The 23,985-nt window shown below is 45.8% G+C and overlaps 1 long non-coding RNA gene and 10 other non-coding genes across 11 annotated transcripts in view; 7 read left to right on the forward strand and 4 right to left on the reverse strand.

The window, feature by feature from the left end:
• Positions 1 to 3,726: 3,726 nt before the first annotated feature.
• TRNAK-UUU (transfer RNA lysine (anticodon UUU)) lies at positions 3,727 to 3,799 on the forward strand. Its single transcript has one exon. It is a non-coding gene; the product is annotated as a tRNA-Lys (tRNA).
• A 298-nt stretch (positions 3,800 to 4,097) lies between these two features.
• TRNAK-UUU (transfer RNA lysine (anticodon UUU)) lies at positions 4,098 to 4,170 on the forward strand. Its single transcript has one exon. It is a non-coding gene; the product is annotated as a tRNA-Lys (tRNA).
• Positions 4,171 to 4,317: 147 nt separating this feature from the next.
• Positions 4,318 to 4,407, reverse strand: TRNAR-UCU (transfer RNA arginine (anticodon UCU)). The gene is given in 2 exon segments: positions 4,318 to 4,353; positions 4,371 to 4,407. It is a non-coding gene; the product is annotated as a tRNA-Arg (tRNA).
• A 694-nt stretch (positions 4,408 to 5,101) lies between these two features.
• Positions 5,102 to 5,174, reverse strand: TRNAK-UUU (transfer RNA lysine (anticodon UUU)). The gene has a single exon. It is a non-coding gene; the product is annotated as a tRNA-Lys (tRNA).
• Positions 5,175 to 5,376: 202 nt separating this feature from the next.
• Positions 5,377 to 5,449, forward strand: TRNAF-GAA (transfer RNA phenylalanine (anticodon GAA)). The gene has a single exon. It is a non-coding gene; the product is annotated as a tRNA-Phe (tRNA).
• Positions 5,450 to 12,799: 7,350 nt separating this feature from the next.
• On the forward strand, positions 12,800 to 12,872 carry TRNAK-UUU (transfer RNA lysine (anticodon UUU)). Its single transcript has one exon. It is a non-coding gene; the product is annotated as a tRNA-Lys (tRNA).
• Positions 12,873 to 15,495: 2,623 nt separating this feature from the next.
• Positions 15,496 to 15,568, forward strand: TRNAV-UAC (transfer RNA valine (anticodon UAC)). The gene has a single exon. It is a non-coding gene; the product is annotated as a tRNA-Val (tRNA).
• A 1,109-nt stretch (positions 15,569 to 16,677) lies between these two features.
• TRNAL-UAA (transfer RNA leucine (anticodon UAA)) lies at positions 16,678 to 16,760 on the reverse strand. The gene has a single exon. It is a non-coding gene; the product is annotated as a tRNA-Leu (tRNA).
• A 494-nt stretch (positions 16,761 to 17,254) lies between these two features.
• The window catches only part of LOC141518990 (uncharacterized), a 61,744-nt gene continuing 55,013 nt past the window's right edge, over positions 17,255 to 23,985 (forward strand). The window contains exon 1 of the long non-coding RNA XR_012477327.1: positions 17,255 to 18,216. This is a non-coding gene — a long non-coding RNA (uncharacterized LOC141518990). The remainder of the gene's footprint in view (positions 18,217 to 23,985) is intronic.
• On the reverse strand, positions 17,954 to 18,040 carry TRNAR-UCU (transfer RNA arginine (anticodon UCU)). Its single transcript is given in 2 exon segments — positions 17,954 to 17,989; positions 18,004 to 18,040. It is a non-coding gene; the product is annotated as a tRNA-Arg (tRNA).
• TRNAV-UAC (transfer RNA valine (anticodon UAC)) lies at positions 18,501 to 18,573 on the forward strand. Its single transcript has one exon. It is a non-coding gene; the product is annotated as a tRNA-Val (tRNA).

The raw sequence follows: 23,985 nt of genomic DNA on the forward strand, positions 1-23,985 counted from the left end.
ATTCTGATTTCAGACCCAGTCACCTATTCATTGTGCAACCTGGTTCGCAATATAAGCACATATAATAGATGCTGTCTAAATGCTTATTCCTTTTCCTTCCCTCATTCCTCAGCCCCTAGAAGGGGGTATGTCCCATATAGAGGCTACAAAAGTGGATAGAGATTTCAAGCTACTAAGTCAGAAGCTTCAAGAGGTAGCAAAGGATCTTCAGAGGAACTTTTTCATTTTTATAGCTGATAGAAATGTGACATCATTTGTATGAAGATTCCTCTGTAGTATGAGATCAAAGACTATGAATAGTCAGCTCTTAAAAAGAGGTACAAATGATCCTTTAACCCTCAAAATGATTTGAACTCTAATCATTGGAAAAGTTGCAAGAATAAAATCTCATAGATAAACATTATATCTGTTAATAATTGATCTTAAATAGTCCTCAAAGATTTGTAAACCTTTTTCACAGAATTTCAGCAAAGATTGGAAAGAAATTCCTTATAAATGGTGAGGTCTGCTGGATGCTTCTGTATGCCAATGTCAATAGACATTCCATCAAGCCCCAAGATGCTATAGAATCTCCTAAATGAGCTTCAGAATTACTCAAAAGAATTTGCATTAATAATCTACACTTGAAAAAGCAAGGAGAGAGAGAATATTGTTTTTCCCTCCTGTGATGACAGCTCATTTGTATGAAAATCTTGAATAGATGTTGTCCATAGACAATGAACTAAGCTGAGAGCCAGACAGAAGAAAGAAAGTAGGCAGGATGGTCTCTACCAAATTTTTATTTTGCTTTTTAAAAAGTTCAGTCTTCTCAAAACAAAGACTTATCTGTTTAACATTAATATCCTTTCCATAGGGTAGGTAGGTGGTACGGTGGATAGAGAACTGAGTTTGGATTTAGGAAGATTCAACTTTTTGAGTTCAAATCTACCCTCAACCACTGTGTGATCTTGGGTAAGTCACTTAACCCTGTTTGCCTCAGTTTTCTTACTGTAAAATGAGCTGCAGAAGGATAGGGCAAATCACTCCAGTATCTTTTCCAAGAAAACCTTAAATGGGCTTGTGAAGAACTGGACACAAGTGGTCAGAAGCACTGATTACAGCCACATAATAACTAATGATATTCCTTATTTAAAAATAATAAAAATTTGAAACATTTGTGAATTATAATAATGTTGGCTTTGAAAGAGATGTGGGAATGAAATATCCTTTCCTTCTTTGCAAAAGTTAAGAATCACTGAAGTGGAACACTTTCTATTATGTCAGACTCAACTGAGGTATTTTGCAAAGAAAACAAAATTCATTGATAGTGTAGAACCAAGTTTTGGAATAACATGGTCTCAAACTGTATAGAAAGATAAACTCCAGATGGACACATGACATTGAAAAAAAGAATTAGATGAACAAGAAAAAAATTATCTTTTGGAAGTCACATGAATTTTCTATCAATTTAACTGGTTAACACCAATAGATCAGAAGGAATAAGTTTTAGTACTCTCAGAAGGTGGCATGCTCCATCAGCAATTGATGGGGAATGTGTCATTCACAATTCAATATTTACGCAATAAATGGAACAACAAAGAAGAAAAATGACTTCATCAAAATGCTATTGGTCATACAAAGAAAACTAGTATGCGTTTTAAAGGAAGATAGAAAAAAGGAAGCATTTTCTTAGTAGAGGGAATTTGACTAAAATAAAGAGAATTGTCAGTCTGGTCAGGCAAAGGGAGGAGGACCTTCCCAGGAATCTGGAATCCTTCCCTTTCAGGAACTAAGTAATTTTGTAGAGATAAGACATTGCTGGACACCAACTTCTGCAGCCAGTTCTGCAAGTCCTTGGGGGAGCACAAACAGCAGAATAGTTGATAACAGAACAAAACGTTCTTCCCCCCCAAATTCCCTTTCAGCAGAGATCTAGAGATAGGGGCAGAAGTCAGGATCAAACAAGGAGGGAGAGGATCATAGAAGACAAAAATGGAAGCTTGATGATATGAAATTCTTTTTATAAACATAACTAATACAGTTGAAATGGAAAGAAAACAGGTAACTGGGGTGGAGGGGTGGCGGGGAATCTCTGCAGCACGTTTCTCTGATAACAAGATATAGAAAGAATTTCGACCCAGATATATCTCTCTGTTGCTTTTAGAAAAATGTACCATGGCAAAGTGATCAGAAGAAATGATTACAGCCACATAATAACTAATGATATTCCTTATTTAAAAATAATAAAAATTTGAAACTTTTGTAAATTATAATATTGACTTTGAAAGAGATTTGGGAATGAAAAACCCTTCCCTTCTTTTGAAGTGAAACACTTTCTATAAAGTCAGACTCAATTGAAGTATTTTGCAAAACTGTTGCAACAGCAAGGTATTTTGCCCTTTTTTGTTCTTTAAAGATTGGTTATTTGGGGGTTAGAGATATTGGGAAATGGGGTGATGTAAAAATAAAAGATTCCTAAATTTTAGAAAAAAGATCATATAATGTAATTCTGTCTCCTTTCTCCCATATTTATTTTCCAATTATATACAAGGATAGTTTGCAACATTTAATAACAATTTGTCCATTTTCCCAGGAAACAGTGACAAGCACATGAATTGGATTTGAAAAAGGGGGTGCAAGCTTTTGAGTTCCACGTTTTTCCACCACCCTCCCTTCCCACCTCCCCTCCCCATGTCAGCAGTTTGATATAGGTGCTACATGGAAAATTCCGTTTAACCCAACTCTCTTTTAATGTTATTCAAAAGACATTAAGCCCTACTGGGTCCGTTAGGTGGCTCAATGGACAGAACCCGGGTTCTAGAGTCAGGTAGGACCTGAGTTCAAATGTGACCTTAGGCACTTCACTGTGTGACCTTGGACGAGTCATTTAGCCCTGGTCATCTCACTTTCCTCATCTGTCAAAAGGAGAAGGAAAGGACAAAGCACAGGTATCTGAGGCGGGATAAGGGACTCGGGTCTTGCTAACGCGAAGCCCAGCGCTCTGGGCACTATGGCGCCATCCAGCGGCCCTCGAGGAAGAAAGGGTGATGCCATCTTCCTGGTAAAGATTGAGTTTAAGCATGACATCGCTGGTATTGATAAAACCGCGATGTGCAAGGGAACTGGTTTTTAAATGAGGGTGGGCTGTGCTAAGTCACCAGACTCACTTTTTCCCCTCTGGAACTATGATATTAATAATTACATAATAATGATTAAGAGCCTACAATTAATTAGGAAACAAAGAAAGATGTCACAGCTCTTGTCCCTAAGGATTGACTAAGCTACATAAGACACATAAACAAGTACAGGTAAGGAATCCATGCGAAAGAAATAGAAGACAATCCTAAGCGAGATTTGCAAAGTCTCCATTTTTCTAGTTTTCTCCAATTTATCGTTTCTTAGGGGGCAAGAATGCTTCTTCACGATATCTTTGGATACCCAATCATGGGGTGCCCATGGGCACCCACATGTTTCTGGTTGCTGTCTGTCACAGAAGAGGTTGCTATGAACTCCAGGAGGATGGGAGACCTTTGAATAGTCCCCTTTCCTTTCTACTTTCATCCTTTCATTTTGGGGGACACAGAAAGTGAAAGGATCTGCTCAGAGCATCTCCCCAAGGTTTTTTTTTTTTGCAAGGCAATGGGGGTTAAGTGGCTCACCCCATGCCAAGGATTTTCTAAGGCGTACCCCCAAATCAGAAGAATCGGAGAAACCTACAGAGACGCTTACGCAGTTAACTTTTCCAGAGCCCGGATAGCTCAGTCGGTAGAGCATCAGACTTTTAATCTGAGGGTCCAGGGTTCAAGTCCCTGTTCGGGCGCTCAGTCCCTTTTACACAGAATTCTGTTTGGCGCTGAATTTGAAGGGAATAAACTCGAGGCAGGAAGAACTCTATTACAAAGAACTGGCTCCGACTGGATGAAGCAGTGATGTGGGAGGGAGGCGCGATGTGCAAAGTCGCCACCCTCCTTTTTCCTCCGGAAGATCATGCAAAAAATAAAACTAAAAATATAGGGCGAAGGGCACGGGCCAGGCTGACACAATTGGCAAGAATCTGCAGCCAGATTTCGTCTCTGGTCCGGGGCTATCCGAGGTGCCACCTGACGATTCCTTAAGGAGCCCGGATAGCTCAGTCGGTAGAGCATCAGACTTTTAATCTGAGGGTCCAGGGTTCAAGTCCCTGTTCGGGCGATATTCCGCAAATTTTTATTTATGGGGAAATATAAAGTACCCCTGATGGAAAGAAAATTGGGAACCCTCCCACCCAAGGGTTTTATATTGAAATCCCAGGAATGAAGCTCAGTTCTCGTTTAGTTTACTCTTCTAAAAACAAAAACGCGACTCTGGTGGGACTCGAACCCACAACCTTTGAATGCCTCGCCGAGCGCAGCTAGAAGTCCAATGCGCTATCCATTGCGCCACAGAGCCACACGATACCCAGGGTCCTTTAAGGCCGCAGACAAAGGTGCAGGGGAGTCCGGGGCGCTCTGGGGTCCTGAGGTCCCGGCCCCGCCGCGACTCCCCAGAGGCAGGCTTCGCGCTTGACGCCGTCCTCAGGACCTCCGGGCTCAGCTCCAGCCTCCGCTGTCTTCAGAATCGGGCCTCCGGCTCCTCCACCGCCTTCCTCGGGCCCTGGGTTCGAGTCCAGCGGCTTTGCTGCTCTGCGTCTCCCGCCTCGGGGACCGTCAGGACTCCCCTTCCTGCCCCCCACCTTCCATTCCCTCGCTCCCTCCAAACTCGGTGCCCCCGAAGCCTCTCCGGACCTTCCATGAACGGAGCCCCGCAACGCCCTGCTCTCTGCGTTCTCCGACAGTCCCTCGCATACAGTGGGTGCTTAATAAATGCCCATTGGATCGAATGGACCGGCTCAGAAGGCCGCGGAGCCCCGCGATCTGCAAGGGTCGGCGCGGGGGTGGACAGAAGGGAGAGGCGGGGGGGCTGTGACGTCAGCGGGGCACTGTCAGAAAAGGGGAGGCGGGGTGACGTCAGCCGGGCAATGTCACAAAATGGGGGGCGGTAGGGGCAGGGCCGTGACGTCCGCGGGGCAGGGCCCCACAGACCGGCTCATCACTGCCAGGTGTCCCAGGCCCGGGCGGCGCTAAAAGCCGGGGGGGGGGGGGGGCGCCCGAACAGGGACTTGAACCCTGGACCCTCAGATTAAAAGTCTGATGCTCTACCGACTGAGCTATCCGGGCCCTGGGGAGGGCTCTGGCTGGCCAGAGGGTGAAGAGGCCAGCAGGGCGCGGGGTGCCGCCTGGGCGCGTCTGACAGGAGGGCAGGCCTGGGGAGGGGCTCCTGGAGAGCCCGACTGTGGGGCGGGGGCTCCCGGGCGGGGCGGGGCGGGGCGGGGCGCGGCGCCTCCTTCCTAGCGCCGGCGGAGCTGAGAGATCCTCGGGAGCCGAAATAGCTCAGCTGGGAGAGCGTTAGACTGAAGATCTAAAGGTCCCTGGTTCGATCCCGGGTTTCGGCAGACATTTTAACTCGGGCCCGGCCTCGGCTCTCGGCCCTCCGGGGCTGCAGGCCGGGCCCGCGAGCCAGTCCGGGAGCCGGGCTCCCCCTGCCCCGCAGCGGCCGCGGACCCCCGCGCTCCCCGGCCCTGGCCCGGCCCAGGCCCGGCTCCCCTCCGGAGAGCGGCGGCCCCGCAGCCAGCCCGGGCTGCCGAGCCTGCCTCCTTGCGCCCGTCCTTTGTTCCTTCCTCCCTCCCCTCCCTCCGCTCCTCTATATTCCCTCCCTTCTTCCTCCCTTTCTTCTTTCGTCCTCCGTCCTTTTTCTCTCCCTCCTCCCTTCTTTCCCTTCCCTCCTCCTCTCCTTTCCTCTTTTCCTTTCACCCTCCCTCCCCTCTCCCCACCTTTCCCTCCCTCCCTTCCTTCCTTCCCCCCTCCCTTCCTTCCTTCCCCCTCCCTTCCTTCCTCCCTCCCTCCCTCCCTCCCTCCCTTCCTTCCTTCCTTCCTTCCTTCCTTCCTTCCTTCCTTCCTTCCTTCCTTCGATCCTTCCCTCCCTCCCTCCCTCCCTTCCTCCCTCCCTCCCTTCCTTCCATCCTTCCCTCCCTCCCTCCCTCCCTTCCTCCCTTCCTTCCTTCCTTCCTTCTTTCCTTCCTTCCTTCCTTTCTTCCTTCCTTCGATCCTTCCCTCCCTCCCTTCCTTCCTTCCTTCCTTCCTTCCTTCCCTCCCTCCCTCCCTTCCTCCCTTCCTCCCTCCCTTCCTCCCTTCCTCCCTCCCTCCCTCCCTCCCTCCCTTCCTTCCTTCCTTCCTTCCTTCCTTCCCTCCCTCCCTCCCTTCCTCCCTTCCTCCCTTCCTTCCTTCCTTCTTTCCTTCCTTCCTCCCTCCCTCCCTCCCTCCCTCCCTTCCTTCCTTCCTTCCTTCCTTCCTTCGATCCTTCCTTCCTTCGATCCTTCCTTCCCTCCCTCCCTCCCTCCCTTCCTTCCTTCCTCCCTTCCTTCCTTCCTTCCTTCCTTCCTTCCTTCCTTCCTTCCTTCCTTCCTTCCTTCCTTCCTTCCTTCCTTCCTTCCTTCCTTCCTTCCTTCGATCCTTCCTTCCCTCCCTCCCTCCCTCCCTCCCTCTTCTCCCCTCATGGTCAGCCGGCAGCAGCCCTAGCCGCACCCCCACCCTAGCCCGCCCCCAGGACGTGAGCAGGTCCAACCGCAAGGTCCAGTGACAGGCAGGCCGTCGCGGCCGGGCACCGCCACTTGGCAGAGTTGGCTTGGCTCTGGAGGGAGCTATTGCTCCCCCAAGCTTGCGGTGGTAGCCGCTGGGGAAAGGAGGCTTGCCCCAGCCGGCTGCCAGGGTCAGTGCGGGCCCAGATAGGGCAGGGGCTTCGCTGCCGCATTCGGAGGGAAGGCGGCGGGGGACAGGGATGTGGTTTAGGATCCTTGGCATCCAGGGAGCACTTCCAGTTTGGGCTCCGCACGGCCCTGCCAAGGCTACCCCTGTGCTCAGGAAACTTGACCTTCCCGCCCCTGCCCTACTTCGGGGAACTTTAGGCACTTTAGCAAGTGCCAACTGAGCAGTTTTCATTTCTACATCAGTTGGGAGAACCAGGGGGAAACGTCTATGTGTTCCAGAGAGACAGTCGGGGCGGCTGAAGACAAAGCCATACTGACGGAGGCAGACACAATCAGTCATGAAATCCGGATCGTGCCTTTACAGGCTGCAAATCAAGCTCCTTGACATAGGGCCGGGAATGAAAGCCATTCCTGCCTCTGGAGGAGTAATCAACTTCCAACAGGAAAGTAAGAGACTTGGAATTAGAATGCTGGGGGAGTGAGTGAGTGAGTGAGGGACAAATGGAGCCAGTCTTGCGGTCAGATCCACACAGTCGTGTTACACCTCTTAAGCGCCTGATTGGGGAGGGGGGTTGAGAAAGAATTGGGACCCCTGTGGGGAGAGAATTCAGATAGCCAACTGGGGCCATGGGAGGGACTCGTGTGTCTCCACGGGAGATAAAAGACTTCGGTTTGGTGTCCCAGCTGTTCCCATTTCTTTTTGGGACACATTTCTTAGGAACATTTCAATAATGTTTCACTAATGGCTGTTCGGAATTCTTGGTGTTGCTGACGTCGCCTTTTTGGGACATGTACAGGCTGCCAGATTCAACTTCAAAACTGTGAGTGACTCCTTTTGACCTAATGAGTCAAGGATTCCATACTCCTTGGCCTGGCACTCACAGGTTTCCACTGCCTGTGTAATTTTACTTTCCACTAATCCCTTTTCCTCAAAGAACAATTCCTGTTCTCTTTCAACAAAGCTTGTCCTTTTGTAACTGGCACCAATTCTAAAGGGCTAAATGTTCCTCTGACTCTCCTTTTTTTGTCACCATTATTTATTCTGTCTCCCCACTTCATAGCTGTGGGATACTTGTGATCTAATTTCCCCCTCTTACATCTGAGCAGTTACAGAATCCTGTTCATTCTATCTCTACAACACATTTTGAATTCTGACGAATGATCAAATCTCAGCCTCAAGTCTCTTTCTGTCACAAGTTGTTCACCATTCAGCTGCCAAGGTGCAAGGTCTCTATTGGTAAAAATCACCACTACTACCACTGTTACCAACACCACCCCATCATCATCATCACCACCACCACCACCACCACCATCATCAAATCTCTGTCAGTGAAAACCATGAATAATATAAATCAAGATGGATACAAACTAAAAAATGGACCAAAGAATGATGAGGGGTGACCAATCCATAACCTTGCATGTTTGGGATTCCAGCCTAAAAAACACTGATAGTATATCCAGTTGTCTGACACCCAAGTCCAGTGTTGAACAGAATAAACTAAAAAATATCAGTCAATTCATACTAACAGACTCTCTAATTCCTCCTCCCTTTGTCTGATTCCCATGGGGCTTTGGAGGGCCACTGGACCCAGATGGTTTTGGAAGAGAAAGTGAGGCTGGTGGATTTAGCACAGTCCCCTTTACTCAAATCCAATTCACTTGCTTGTCTTGGTATCACTTGCCTGACGTTATGATCTTCAAGCACTAAGGATAAACATCATCATCATCATCAATAAATGCCTTTTAAGTGACTCATTGACTTCCTCTTCACCAAGCACATACTTTAGATTCTAGGGGTTATGGAAAGGTGGAAGGTGGAAGAAGACAGGAAAGGTGACAAGAAGCTACATCATGAAGCAAAAAATCTCTCTCAAGGAGCTTATACAATCAACAGTGGGACACAATGCCTATTGAGGACAGGATCTGGGAGGTATATGTTGTTTTGTAAACTTCTGTAGGTGGTGAAGCTGCCATAGGGGATTTAATTTACACAACCTGCCTCTGAATTTGATTCTCTAACTGGAAGAAAGGGGAAAATTTGACTGCTTTAGTGTGGAGAGGCCAAGAATATGAAGTTAAGACAAGCTTGGCTAGAAGCTAAGCCTAGATATGGATAGCAAGTGAGGCATCCACCAGTCTTTGACATTTCCTTTGCCCCAACTTTTATGAAATCTTTTCTGTGTGCTAGGCATGGTCCTAGGCATTGGGGATAGAAAGTCAAGAAGTCTTTGCCTTCAAGGAATTTCTATTCTCCAATGTCACCATCCAAGACTGGGACCCTAAGAACCATCTACTTAGACTACAACTTCCTACAGAAGTTGATCCATTCATTCCCCATTCCACACCCAATACACATACCTCAGTTCCTACTTAGCAGGATCACTTCTTATGACATACAATGATTGGGTAAAGTTGCAGAATAGATTTCCCCTACCACAAATGGAAGCCTTGAAAGTAGGGGATATTTGGTTCATTCTAGTCACTGTGAATATTGTTCTTTTGGTTTTCAGTTCTTGGTTCTGAATCAATTCATAAAATTCTTTCTATGCTTCTTTAAAATACTTGGACATTTCTTAAAATGATAGCATCATCTATAATCTTTAGAAATCTTTTTTTGTTCAGTCATTTCCACATCTGTGAGCATTCATTTTCCCCTGTGTTTGCTACTGTGAAAAAAGAGGGATAAGATGAATATTTTGTTATATATGAGACCTTTCTCTTTTTGACGTTCTGGGGAATACATACATTTCTTGAAGGCAGCAACAATTTCCTTTTCATCTTTTGAATTATCTTCAGTTGCTAGAAAAGTGCTTAAAATTGTTGACATCACTTAAAAACAAATATAATTCTTTTCTGTTCTTTTTTCTCCTTAATAACAAATATGAATCTCTCCATTGTATCGATTGTGCTGACATCCTGGAGGGATATCATGCTTTGTGGAGGTCTAAGCATATCTGTTAAGACACAAAGGTCCTGAGTTGGGAGGGGGGCATTAATCCTGACCTAATATCCAGTTCTATCCTGAGTTGAGAGCTGCCCCCTTGATGGACAAGCCAGAGGCAACCTTTTCAGATCCTACCTTTTGATAGTAGAATTGTATAAAAATTCCTCTCCAAAACTCCATTTTGAGAGTCCAGTTTCTAGCTAGGCTCACACACCCCTTTCTTATCAGTAAGCTTAGAAAAATTAAATAACCCTGTATGTTAACCCAATTCTAGTCATTCATTCTTTCTTGAGATCAAACTCTGGAGGCTAGTGTTTGTCCCTTACTGGAACAAACTCTGGAGGTTAACACCTTGTTTAGTTTCATTTTTTTTTTATTTAGGCCAAACTCATGGAGGTTGCCAGCATAGAGTAGTTGATTAATAAATATCCCTGTTATTAAATGGTTATATATCTAGTAAGGGTCAAAAGGGTAAGGACTCTTTAGTGACTTTTCTTCTACCCTTCAAATTACTTTGAAGTATAATCAGATTAATGTTATAGCTCCATCAACAGAATATGGATACACCTGTCTTCCTATAGCCCTTCCGACAATGACTTTTTCCATCTTCTATCATGTTTGTTATTTTCTTAGGAATAAAGTGAAAAGCTCAGAGTGTTAACTAGATTTCAAGCAACATTAAAAGGATTTAAGGCCTGGGATTCAAGTTCCAGTAGTGACAGATTTTAGAGGGATTAGAATGTTGACTCTGCTCCTGTGAAACAGAATTGAAATAGGGAGAATTGTTTAGGGAAAGGTTGCAATGATTGGTAAGGGTTCACTTATTAGTGAAGAAATCACAAGGTTCTATAATTTAGGAGGGTAGGAAAAGCCATAAATTTTAATTCGCAAACTGTTGCAAAAGTTGCAAAAGTTGCAAGTTAATTCACAGAGTCCTTTAGCGAGGCAGCAAGGTAAAGAAAGTGATTTTTTAAGAAGATAGTAAAGTTTAAGTGAAGAAGAAACAGTTTCAATTTGGACTGGTGAGAACATCAAAGACAGTTAAGGAGGAGGAAAGAGGGTGGGGAACAGCCACAAGACAGTGGTTGGGCTAAGATCAATAGAAATCCAGCATGGCAGAGAGGATGAACAGAACCTTTAAAGAGAGCCTGGCCCACCTCCTGTGCAGAGAGGAGTCGGGGGGGGGGGGGGATCAAGGATGTGACTGGAGTCAGACAAACACCATGGCATGCTATGTACCAGACAGGTAAAGGAGGAGTGGGGAAAGGGGCTGAGGTTGCTCCTATTATCTTAGTGAATTTATATTCCAGGAAAGAGGAAGTCAGAGGTTCTCAGAAAAATGCCAGGCAAGCACAGATAATATTTCCTTAATAGTACAGGAAACGACAGACATCTATTTCTCTATATTTCTTCTTTACCAGAATCGTTTTTAGAAATTCTTCCCAGGTTTCCTCTTTGGGATAGGACCACACTCCATTCAAGGCTTACATATTTTTTCCTGCACTTTTCTAATACATTTGCCATGTAATATTGGGCATTCCTATTGTCTTTGTTTTTATTTCTTCTACTTATCCCCCTAGTAAAAGGTGAGTTCCATGAGAACAAGTAAAGACTACAAGCTCCTTGAGGGAATCTCACTTTTGTTGCTGTATCCCATAGTGCCAAGCAAAAAGAGGAACATCACAAATGCTTGTTTATCTTTCCCAGAATCTAACAGCTTTCCCTGCACACAACAAAATCCCGGTTGCTTGGGGCATCTTGTTTCCTTTGGCTGTATTGCACATCCTGCTTTGATCTTTCCTTCCCCTAGATTGCATTCATGGATCCGGGGTAGGATTCTTTGGAAAAGTAATGAAAAAATAGCAGACTCTGGGTTCTGGTCTCCGTTCCCTGTTAGGGAGCAGTGGGATAAGGAAGAAGGGCAGAATCATCTCCTGCCTCCTTAAGACTTTTTTTTCCTTCTTTTAAAAATTTCTACTTATTTATTTGTTTACTTACTCGTTTGCTTATTTATTAATTAATTTAATTTATTGCTCTTTCCATGCTGTAAGAAGAGGATACAGAAGGTAAAGCATGACTGGGAAAATTCCACTAAAATGAATAAAGCTGAGATGGTTTTCCATCTGTTGATCATGGATTTTTGCCAAATATTAAATATGATCACAAAAGCATTTTGATTTCTACTTATGTTTTAAAAGGGAACCTTCTTTCAATTTCTTAGTGTGCTGTCTCAGGAGTTTTATATATATAGTTATTTATAGAAGTACATATAGAAATATATATATATATGTATATATCCACACTCATACATACGCACATATCTGCCTATCTATTCTCTCTCTCTCTGTCTCTCGACTTAATTTATCATCTGTACCAGAATAGTGTCAATTTATGTGTGGCAAAAGCAAAAAATCCCCCAACAACCATAAGGACAAAGGCTCCATCGCCCTTCTCTCCTGTCCCGCCCCCCCCCCCCACCATTGATACATATACCCTTAAACACAGTTGGACAAGTATTCCTGACTTACCTGTACCACAAATTGGCATAGACAATCGTGAATTAGCATTTTAAAAGAACAGGTTCCCAAATGTAGGCTGCAAAGCCACCCCAACCTGGGGGCTGGTGGACGGTGGCATGGGGAAAGGGTGGCGTCCCTATGTTTCCCTTCCTCTTCTATTCTGGAATACTCGGAAGGTCTAGTGGGGACAAGTCTTAGTACTAACCTAACTTCTCAGAAAAAAGGTAGCAAGAGTGAGGTTTTTCCCTTAGGTGCAGGAGGGTCTCACTCCTCCAAGCCGTGGCTCCCCACCCTTCCTACCTTCCCTTTCTTCTCTCTCTCTCTCTCTCTCTCTCTCTCTCTCTCATCCCAAACATGTCCAGTACTGAAACAGGTGACCCTAGGATTCTAGCTCTGCAAGGCGCCCTTTGGTCACTTGTGGGAAGGAGCCAGGGTGGCGTGGCTGGAGTGGAGAGAGGCTTTTGTTTTTTCAGTCCCCAAATATGAAAATGGAGTCAAATGAAAGAAACATCTCCAATATGACATAGAAAATCAAATTAAAGTGTTCAGTTATCCAGTCTCTTCAGTACTTCGAGAGCCCGGATAGCTCAGTCGGTAGAGCATCAGACTTTTAATCTGAGGGTCCAGGGTTCAAGTCCCTGTTCGGGCGTAAACTCAACTTTTATGGAGAAAAATATAAAAACCTCTCAGAAAAGAAAACATCCTTCCTGCAACCCAGGTTGCATCTTATAAGAGGGATTTGTGCCCCTGGGTGTTTCAGGAAAAGGAGAATGGAAAGGAAAGAGAGAGTATTCTGACCTGTGGCCCTAGGGCGCAGAGATCCGGGCAAGGGCAGAGCCTCTCTTCTCGGTTTGGGGGATGGAAGATTTTGAGTTGGAAGGACATGCTGGCTGTATCGACTCAAATGAGACCTTTCCAAGCAAATAGAAGTTATTACTGTCACTCCAATCCTCATTCTATAGGCGACAAAATTGAAGTGGGGGGGAAGGGCGGTGGAACGATTTCCAAAATCTCCCACGAATCCCAACTCGAACCCAACGGGAGGCTCTTTTCTGTAGTTCTTTGTTGAGGTGATGCAGGGCTGATGAGGAGCCTGGCAGCGTCACAGATGTTGGAAGGTGGAAGCAACAGGGCTTGTTTGAATATGGGGGATGGGTGAGAGTGAGCCTGGTTGATTGGGATCTTGGTGACCGTCTTAACCGCCAAAGAGGGTTTGAAGAGTTGGGGGATGAGTGGAAAGGAATGGGGGGGGTGGGGTGGAAATCCAGGCAATAGAGAGGCAAAAGATAGCAGTAAAAGCTAATTTGAAAAAACTCAGGAGGACAATGAACATGGGGGTCCTTGAAGGTCAAAGTAAAGTATGAGCTGATAGAAATCCTTCGGATGTGAAAAAAAGAGATCTCTCTTTGACAAAGAACGTTACGTACTGACTTAGATTTCAAGCCGTAGAAAAGGGATGAACGTGACACCCCAAGGAGAGCCAGGAGAAGACAGAGGCTCGTAGGGGCGAGGCTCGGGGTGTGGGCAGCCTGGGGACCCGCCGCAGGACGGATTAGCCAGCTTTTGCAGGAGCGCGTAGATCCTAAACACTGACAACGCCTCCTGTGAGGGGAAGCGAGAATGGGGCGAAAATTGTAAAACTCAAAATCAATCAATTCTTTTTTAAAAAAAAGTACGTTGATGAAGGCCAGGCAGCACTGGTTCATGGACAGAGGCAGGAGGAGCCGAGTTCATAGCTGACGCTAGACACTTGGTACTTACTAGCTCTGGCACTTAACCCCATTGCTCCACAAAGGCAAACAGACATATATTTCCCCTCTTTCCTTCTTTTTTTTTTTTCCCTTTAAAAAATCCTCTCTGGGAAGGGGTTGGGGACAAGGAGAGGGAAACAAATCTAAGCAGTTTCAAGTATAGAATTGCTTCCAGGTCAAGTTAATAAAAAAAAAACCAGAAGGCATTCCAGGTGGGTCTGGGGGGTGGGGGAGAAGAAAAACAAGGCAAGAAGTGTCTGTGTGTGTGTGTGTGTGTGTATGTGTATCTGTTTGTGAGAGGGTGTGTATCTTGTGAGAGACAGAGAGACAGAGACTGTGTGTGTGTCTGTGTGTGTCTGTATATCTGTGTGTGTCTGTGTGTGTCTTTGTGTCTGTGTGTATCTGTTTGTGTGTGTCTGTGTGTCTGTGTGTATCTGTGTGTGTGTATCTGTGAGAGTGTGTGTATCTTTTGTGAGAGACAGAGAGACAGAGACTGTGTGTCTGTATATCTGTGTGTCTGTGTGTGTCTTTGTGTATGTGTGTATCTGTGTGTGTGTGTATCTGTTTGTGTGTGTCTGTGTGTGTATCTGTTTGTGTATCTGTGAGTGTCTGTGTGTGTATCTGTTTGTGTGTGTCTGTGTGTATCTGTGTGTGTGTCTGTGTGTGTGTGTGTATCTGTTTGTGTGTGTGTCTGTGTGTGTGTGTGTCTGTGTGTGTGTGTGTGTCTGTGTGTGTCTGTGTGTCTCTGCCGCCAGTGAGGAGTCTGGCCGGTCCGGGGTGGGCAGTGAGTGTAACAGGGCCGGGACGGCAGCGCCGGGGCCGCCCTGGCACGCGGGTCGAAGTCCGGGAGCAGCGGAGCGCCCTGGGGCCGGGCCGGGAGCTCCTCCGGGCTCCTCCGGCCCGGGTCCGGGGGTTCTGGGCCCCGCAGCCGCCGGCGTGTCCGCGGGACCCGGGCTGTCCTTCGGGCCGCGACGCTGCCCGAGTGGCCCCGTGATGCCAGCCCCGGTGCCCCGTGATGCCAGCCCCGGCGCCCGCGCCCCTGTCCCTTGGCCCCGGAGCCAGCCCAGCCTTGGCGGCCCCGCGGGCAGCCCGACGCTGCGCTCCCGAGGTAGCTCGGCTGGGAGAGCGTGAGACTGACGATGTAAAGGTGCCCGGTTCGGTCCCGGGTTTCGGCAGGAGCCGCCGCTCGCATTTTGGCTTTTTCTCCCCCCTTGAGGGAAAAGCTCAGTCCTAACGGAGGAGGTCCGTGCCCCCCGGCTCTCATTTCTGGGGAGCCCCTCCCGCGTGGCGCCGCATCCCTGGGGAGGGGGCGCAGGGCCACCCACTCCTGACGCGCCCCGCCGCCACGCGCAACAGAAGCCGCGGGCCCGGGGCCCGGGGCCACAGGCTCTCTTCTTCTTAGATTGATTTCTCTGGAGATTTACCGTCCTCCCCCTTACAGCCCACCCCGCCCCGCACAGAAACAAGTTACAGTCCGCCTCAGCCCTAAGCACCGGGGGCGAGAGGTGCCCAGCGGCCTCGGGTTCCATAGTGTAGCGGTTATCACGTCTGCTTTACACGCAGAAGGTCCTGGGTTCGAGCCCCAGTGGAACCAGCTGCTGTTCTTTATGGTTCTCGGCGCGATGGGGCGCCTTTTTGAGCCTTCGACCGGGGCTTGGGGTAGCACAGGCCGGGGGTCTCGGGGCTCTGGTATTCGCGGGATCGATCGGGGGCCCCTCGCTCCCTCAGCGGCATCTCCTTTGCTTCAAAAACAAACAAACACAAAGGCTATCATTAGCAAAAGACAGAAAGCAGACGTCTTCCAGAAAAGGGATTTGAACCCTGTACCTTGCGACCACAAACGCAGAAGGGAACACCCTACCCATTGAGCTAGCGGGGCCGCGCTCCTTGTCTGCTTTTCTGAGTCCACCCCCACTGAAACCTCCCATTTCTATTTGCGTGTGTATAGAAACCCGCAGGCGTGTGCATGTACACGCAGACCCAGACCCACGGACTCGCATCCATGCATCCATGCATCCATGCATCCATGCATCCATGCATCCACGCATCCACGTATCCACGCATCCACGCATCCACGTATCCACGCATCCACGCATCCATGCATCCATGCATCCATGCATCCATATATCTATGAGAATGCAGACATGCAGACGCACACCCGCACAGTACACGCACATAGGCATTGACACACACACACACACACAAACACATGCGTGTGCGTGTGTGTGTAAGCTGACCCCAGGGTTGGGAACCCCCCTCATAATCCCATCGGGTCCTTCCTTATTTCAGGTTCCCCTGAAGACCAATCCCGTGGGCCAGGATCTATTTAGGAGCCTACTATGTGTCAGCCGCTTGCGAAGTAAGCCCCGGATCAGTTGAGCTAATGAGCCCCTGGGAAGGAGACCTCTTCACATGCTTATGGAAAATAATGACAATCGTTGCTTCATTCCAATAATCACCTTTTGTTACTATGAAATGAGCGCGCGTCTCCTTGCTGGAGAAAAGCAGACAGCCGCTTAGTAGGGCTGCGCTTTTCAAGGGATCTTTCTGAAAGGGCTCAGCTCCAGGACAAGGGTTGGGGGAAGCCTGCATTGCCACGGGCAGCCCGCCCTCCAGCGCATTTAGGTGACTTTTCTGCTTTCATAATTTTTCCCTCCTCCCCTGGATGGGACTAGAGAATGGAAATCAAAAATGAAATCTTCCTACCAGAAGTGGGGTTCGAACCCACGCGGACATATGTCCATTGGATCTTAAGTCCAACGCCTTAACCACTCGGCCATTCTGGTCGGTGATGGTCGGTGTCTCCCCCCTTCTCAGATGAGATCTCCTCTCCTCTCAGTGGTTCTGATGCCTGGCTTGGTGGCCCATACCGAAAAGGGCAAGGAAACCGAACCTTCAAGACGCGAGAGGCAAGGAGACCGTGGGCCCCTCGATGCCCACCTAAAATGCTCCTCAGCTCGTCCTTCAGGCTGACACATGGCGCCCAAGGTTCGGTCATCTTTGGCACCGGGAGCCCAAGGGGAATAAGCCTCTATTAGTCGTTTGCTTAAACGTGCCAAGAGCTCTCCCCCGAGTTTCGGGGTCCCAGAGAGGCACGTGTTCCTGTCTTCAGGGGGTTTGCATTCCAGCTGGGGAGCCAGCAGGAGTGTCCATACAACATAAATCCGTAGTAAAGGGAGAGGAGGGGAAGGGACTGAGTGGGCTATAAACGTTCCCACCGGGTCCCTCCCCTCAGCCAATCGTCTCTCCAGTCCTCTTACTCCTCCCTCGGCCTCGGAACCAGGATAATGACGGAGCTGCTCTCTGGTTCCTGAACAAGCCCCTTCCTCTCTCTACCCCAGGGCTGGCTGGCATGCCCTCATCCCAGGGCTCGTCCTCCTCATCTGCCCTTTCTAGCTTGCCTGGCTTCTCTGCCAGCGGCCTCTTCTCATCCCGCGTCTCTTCTGAGGGTCTCTCCAACTTATCTCGGATGGGTCTTGTTTGGACCTTCCTGCTCCTGTGGTTGGGGCAAGCCCTCACAATCCGATCCGGTCCTTATTTGGGGTTCTCTTAAGATCATTTCAGTGGGTCAGTAGCTATGTAAGAACCTACTATGTGTCAGCCACTTTCCAAGTAAGCCCAGGGTCCGTGGAGATAATGAACCTGCGAGGTCTGGGCCAGTAAAATGGAAACTCCTTGGGGGGGGGGCACTGCTAGCAAACGCTAATGGATTGGCCTTTGGAGGAAAGAGAAAGTGAAAGAGCACCCATTAAGCACCTTTATTAAGCTCCTTCCTAGAAGCAGACGGACAATAAACAGATAAACATTCCAAGGATGACACCCACTCCAGCCTTTGGTATCTGGAGCTCTCGTGGCTGGCAAAGCTCCACCCTACCATTCTGGAAGAGATCAGTGGAACTTGGTGGACTTCTCTTTCCCTGGGAATGGTAGGAAGAATGGAGAAAGCCTAGAATCACCTTAGTTTTCATTTCTAAAAACACGACTCTGGTGGGACTCGAACCCACAACCTTTGAATTCCTTCAGCTCTACTAGAAGTCCAATGCGCTATCCATTGCGCCACAGAGCCACACGCTTGAGGACACCTCCCTTAATCGTCACATCTATACGCAAGAGGTAGCGTGCCTCCCGGGGCAGGGCCCAAGTCTCTTAAGGGATTCCGGAGTTTGCAGTTGGGAGAGGCCTTGGAGATCATCTGTTCCACCCCCGCCGCTGGGATCCCCTGGCAGTCCATCCGGTGTGCGCGTAAGTGCAGGGCATGGGCTGTTGTTGGAGGCGGGGAGTCTGGAGAGCCTGTGCTTGCCTAACCAGGACAGTCCACCACTCCACCGGGCCTTAGCGCCGGGCTCGGGAGAGGAGAAGCCACATTTGGGGAGGATGCACTGCCTGAAGGTGGGGGTCCCGTGGGACTCCCCCGCCAATTTAGAGAGGAGAAAAGGGAAAAAGGAAGGACAGAAAGAAGAGAAAAACGAAATAGGGGAAAGAAGTCTTTTTTCACTTAAAGTTTCTTAAAAGCACCTTGTTTCAACGGTTCCATAGTGTAGCGGTTATCACGTCTGCTTTACACGCAGAAGGTCCTGGGTTCGAGCCCCAGTGGAACCAAGAGATGAGTAAAACATTTCGCTTTTTAGCTGGTGGGTTCTTAAGAAAAATTCTCATCTCCAGGAAAGAAAGGAAGTCCGAATCCCTTCATCATCCATTCCCTACAAACTGACCACACCAACCTTTCGCCCTCTATAGCCTTATAACAATCTTATTCCCCCAATGGGAAAAGAAGGGAAAATTGAACTGGCATCTCTAATTTCTATGCCAACTTCACATTCAGTGATGGCCCCAAATAGCCTTCAGTTTCTTTTGTAAAGTGGGGCTGTGGCAGGCAGGAGAGAGGGAGGACTAATGGATACTTCCCAGGAACTTTTCTTCCAGTTCTGGGTCCTAGCATTTTTGTACAGAAAAGTCTCTCAGACAAGGCCGATCACTTTGGGGAAGCTGGGTAAGTAGCCAGAGCTCCCTCAATCCCCAAGCCCCGAGGATGCTGCCTGGTCACCAGAGCTTTCCAGAGATCCTTCATCATCCATCATCCATACACCATAGTAGTCAGAGGATCCAGCTAGAGAGTCGGCCAGGCGCAGGGGAAACAGGGGTGAGTCCGTGACTGGGAGAAGGAAAAAGCCTGGAAGTCTGGTCGAAGGGAAGCTATGCTTTGGAGTTTTAAGGGATCAAGAAATGAATAAGTATTGATTAAATGTCCTCTTTTTGTCAGACACAATGCTAGAATAAAGACAGGGAATTCAGTCCCAGCTCTCGACTGGCTGATAACTGACTTCAACTTTCTAGGCCAGGTCTATAAAATGAAGGGCACGGGGTGAAATGCCGTTTAATGTTCCTTCCATCTCTTTATTTTATTATTAATTGAAATATTGATTATTTATTGTTATTAATAATATGAAGATGGAGTGAAGACAAATATTTGGGGAGAGCCAAAATCCTTGCTGTGACCTCTCAAAGTAAAACACTGAGGTTGCCACACTATCCAACTTAACTTCTCATCTCCTTGCAACCTGGTTCATCCACTCTATTGAAGGTTTTCTTACAAATGACTCCCTACTCCAATAGTTTTTTCCCTTCCTCAACTTTCTTGAATTCCGAATTACATGACGTTCCTTTTTTCTTTTGGATTTTGTTGTCTCTTAAGCTTACATACATTGGACTATAGCTTGAGAGGAATTTTCTGATTATGTAACCAAAAGAAGAATTATAACCAGTCAAAATACTAATGCTAGATAGTGGAATAAGGGTCAAAGATGTGGAATCATGGAATGTTGGAGATGAAAGAGACTTTAGAAAATAGAATGGAGCACATTAGAGTTTAACAGGGAATCTTTGAATGTAGAAGGGCCCTTAGAACAGAGCTTGGTAAGACTGGAAGGGGCCAACTAGTGCTTATGCAGCTAGGGTCTAAAAGTTGGAGTCAGAAGATTTGGATTCAAATTCTGTTTTGGTCAAATGAACTTTAAAAAGCCCCTCTGGGCTTCAGTCTCCTCGTTTATAAAGTGAGGGTCTTGGACTGAATGGCTTCTAAGCTTCCAGTGCAGCTCTAAATCTGTGATCCTATGGCTCTGGGTGAACATAGACAAATCTGAGAGTGTGGAATGTTAGAATTGGAAGACACCATGGACCACAGATTTCTAGATCTTGGAGGAAATTTAGAACATAGAACATTAGAACCAGAAAGGATCTTAGCAAAGAGAATGATAGAATCTAATAGCTGGAAGAATCTTAGAATAAAGTATATGGAAACATAGGAACTGTAACTTGGAACTGGATGAGACCTTGGAGAATATCTTGTTTAACCCCTCTGTTTTAAACTGAGAAACTGAGACCAGTTGAGGGTGAGTGACTTGCTCATCTAGATATTGCCCACTAATTACAAGTCTCTTTTAAGGTTCCATGTTGGGCCTTTTCCCCCCTTTTTTCTCTAGACTATATCTCTTGGTGATTTCATCATCTGCACTGGATTCAGATTCATCGTTGTTTTTTTTTTAAGGTTTTTGCAAGGCAAATGGGGTTGAGTGGCTTGTCCAAGGTCACACAGCTAGGTAATTATTAAGTGGGGCCGGATTTTAACTCAGGTACTCCCAATTCTAGGGTTCTATCCACTGCTCCACCTAGCCGCCCCTCCCCCCCCAGATTTATCTTTCTGCAGATGTTTCTCAGATTTATTCAACCCTTTCATCTATCCTAACCTTTAATCTTCTACCTCCGAGTGTCAACCGGACATCTCAAACAGGGTATCCCATAAGCAACTTAAATTTGAAATGTCCAAAACTTACATCATTATTTTCCCTCAATCATTCACCAATTTGTAACTTTCTTATTACTGTTAAGAGTATTACTATTGTCTCTCAAAGTAGGGGTCATTCTCAACCCTTCACTTCCTCACCCCTAAAAACTATTCACTTGCTAAATTCTGTTGATTTTTTAGCATTTCATATTTAGGTTCCCTTTTCTTCTTCTGAAGAAAAGCTACCACCCTTGTTTAGGCTCTCATTGCCTCAATAGTTGTCGTTTGTTCTTCTTTCTAAAAGAGGACCAAAGCACTGGTGATGCCCTGACATGTAAGTAAATTTTATTTAAGCAAGGAAGGACTGTATAAAGTCCCTAGCTTCACTTTCTTGTCCACAGTCATATAGATTCAGTGGCCAGTTATGGATCAGGAAAACTGGAGATTGCCTTGGATGCAGTGGGAGATTTTGGTTTTTTTAAAGCTCAATTGCATACTATTGCTATAGACTTCTAAAGGATTTGTTTAAGAGACTTTAAGGCAGGAGTGGAAAAAATTTGGTCTGCAATTCCAAATAAGACTTTCAAAATCATTTGTTCTATTGTTGTCAAGGCAACTGCAGGTGGATTCGAAATTCAATAAATCTAGGAGCTTTTGAGAGGTGAATTAATTAGATGTTAGTCTAAATATATCAGATCAGTTTTTCAGCTGATAATTTTGTATGGTCCGTCAATGATGTTATAAATATACAAATGACACTTGGCAGAAAAAAAGATTCCCCACCTTGGCTTTAAAGGAAGAAAGTTCCAGAGCAGGAGGAGTAGAAGTAGTTTATTCTGAGCATAAAAACAACCTTCCACTAAAGACAGAGGAAGCTGAGGACAGCTTACATTTAGAAAAAAGATAATAGTTAATGGAACCATGAAGTTTTATTAATCAAAATTTGGTAATCTTTATTAAATACCTACCGAATGCTAGTCACTTTGTCTTTCTTTGTATTTGGCACTAGGGATAAAATGATATCCTTTTGGGGAAAAACATTAATGGTAATAAATAAATTGAATTGAAAAATATAAACATTTAACTATATAATGTATAAATAATATGTGAATATATAACATCAAATAAATATAAAAAAGTAAATCCAAAATAAGTTTTTTGGTGGACAATAATAATTATGGGGAGTTAACTAATGCCTCATTGTTCTTGAGCTGAGCCTAGAAAGACGTCGTTGTGGATTATAAAAGGTAGAGATGAGAGAACCTTTACCAAACATGACAGATTATACAAAGGCGGGAGATGGAATATTGTGTATGTAACAGCACACTGATCAGTTCGCCTATAATATATATTGAGTCATTTTAATTATATCTGATTATGTTTAATCCCATTTGGGGTTTTCTTGGTAAAGACACCGAAGTGATTTGCCAGTTTCTTCTTCTAATTATTATACAGATGAGGAAACTGAGACAATAAGATTAAATGACTTGACCATAGTCACAAAGTTAATACATATTTGAGGCTGAATTTGAACTATATAGCCTTTAGGGCAATCCAGTGAACCACTTAGTTGGCCATGGTGAAATACTTTATATGTCAAAAAGTGGATTTTTATTTTTTCCAGAAGTGACATTCAGCATTTGCTTTAGGATTTAGTTTGGGGACATGGAGTGGTCAGTTTTGGATTTTGTGTCCACAACATATGACTCATATTAGCAGCTTAATAAGTGCTTCTTGAGTCAAAAATGGAACTAGCTTGAATGTTCTGGGATCAGAACACTTTAAGTCCAAACTCTGTTCTATTCTACCCATCATTTCTTGTCTTGTATACGAAAGGTAGATTTTGAAGACAATGCCCCAGAACTTCTATGTTGCCCTAATCTCTGTCACAGGAGTCGTGCTCAGTGGTCTGCCCTTGGACAGGTGGGTTTCAGAAAGAACAACTCTCTCTGGGTTAACCAAGAAATATAGGCCATTATCCCATCCCATTCCTCATCTCAGAAGAAACACACTGAGTCACACCCACAGTCACAAACTCACACATACACACATTCACATACAGACACAGGCACAATTCTCCTTGAGTATAGTGACCACAATTCTCTCTAGGCTCAGTTTCTGACTGATGCTATTTTGTATTTTCACTTGAGAGCACTTGGAGGAGGTTGAGTTGGGACTGTAGGATGAGGGCTTTGGTTGCAAGTAGGGTGGAAATTAGGAGAAAAAGAGTAAAAAAAGGAGTTAATAAAAGGATTATGCCTCTTCCTCTCCCGATTTTCTGCAATCTGATCTTCACTCTCCTTGTATCCTCAAAATTGAATTGAATTTAATTCCATATGTATTTAGTGAGTGCCTAGAACACAAAATATAGGATATACAGTGGGTTCTTAGCTCTAAAACTGAGAGCATTTAGAGATCAGCAGTCTTTATCCTCAAGCTATGAGCAGCAGAACCATGAAATTCTGGTGAAATCTTTCCACCTGCATCTGTCCAATTACCAAGAGCAAAAATATCCTTCCTCTTTCTTTTGTTTTCATTTCTCTGTCACAAGTGGATCCTCTGAAGATCTGCAGAGTTCTCCAGAATATGAAAGGCCCTTCTGTCCTTTGTATTTAGAGAGTATTGCCACCCCCCTTCCTTTGCTCAGACATTTAAGACACTATTTCCTTAGAGTGAGTGACCTTTCTTTTGTATTAAACCTCTTGAGGGATTGAGTCTGACAGTAACTTTTTACCATCTCTAGTGTATTGTTGACATTCAATAAATAGTTCACTATATCCAGGCTATGATGGAGATCATTTTTTTTTATGTGTGTGTGTGTTTTTGTGCTTGAAGCTGGGGACAAGTCACTCAGTCTTTCTTTTTTCCAGGACAATCTAATCTATTATGGCTCTCAATTGCTCTGCCTTCTCCTACCCACTCTTTCCTTTCTGTTTTTTCCTTTTTTTTTTCTCATTTTACTCTTCCCATTTTCTCAGTCCCTCTTATTCTTTCTTCCATTCCCTTTCTCTTCTTTTTCTTTCTTCATCTGTCCTTGTCTCCTCTTCATTTCTGTTATAGTAATTGGTATTTTTGCCATTATTACCTTCTTCATCTTCCATTATCTTTTCCTTTTTCCTTCTTTCATCCTTCTACTTTTCTACCTTTTACATGTGTTTGACATTTTCAAGTTTCTATATTGATTTCACATTATGATTTCATTCATTCATTATTTTCTCTCTCCTTTCATT

This window comes from Macrotis lagotis, chromosome 3 (genome assembly GCF_037893015.1).
Source record: "Macrotis lagotis isolate mMagLag1 chromosome 3, bilby.v1.9.chrom.fasta, whole genome shotgun sequence".
NCBI classification, from domain to species: Eukaryota; Metazoa; Chordata; class Mammalia; order Peramelemorphia; family Peramelidae; genus Macrotis; species Macrotis lagotis.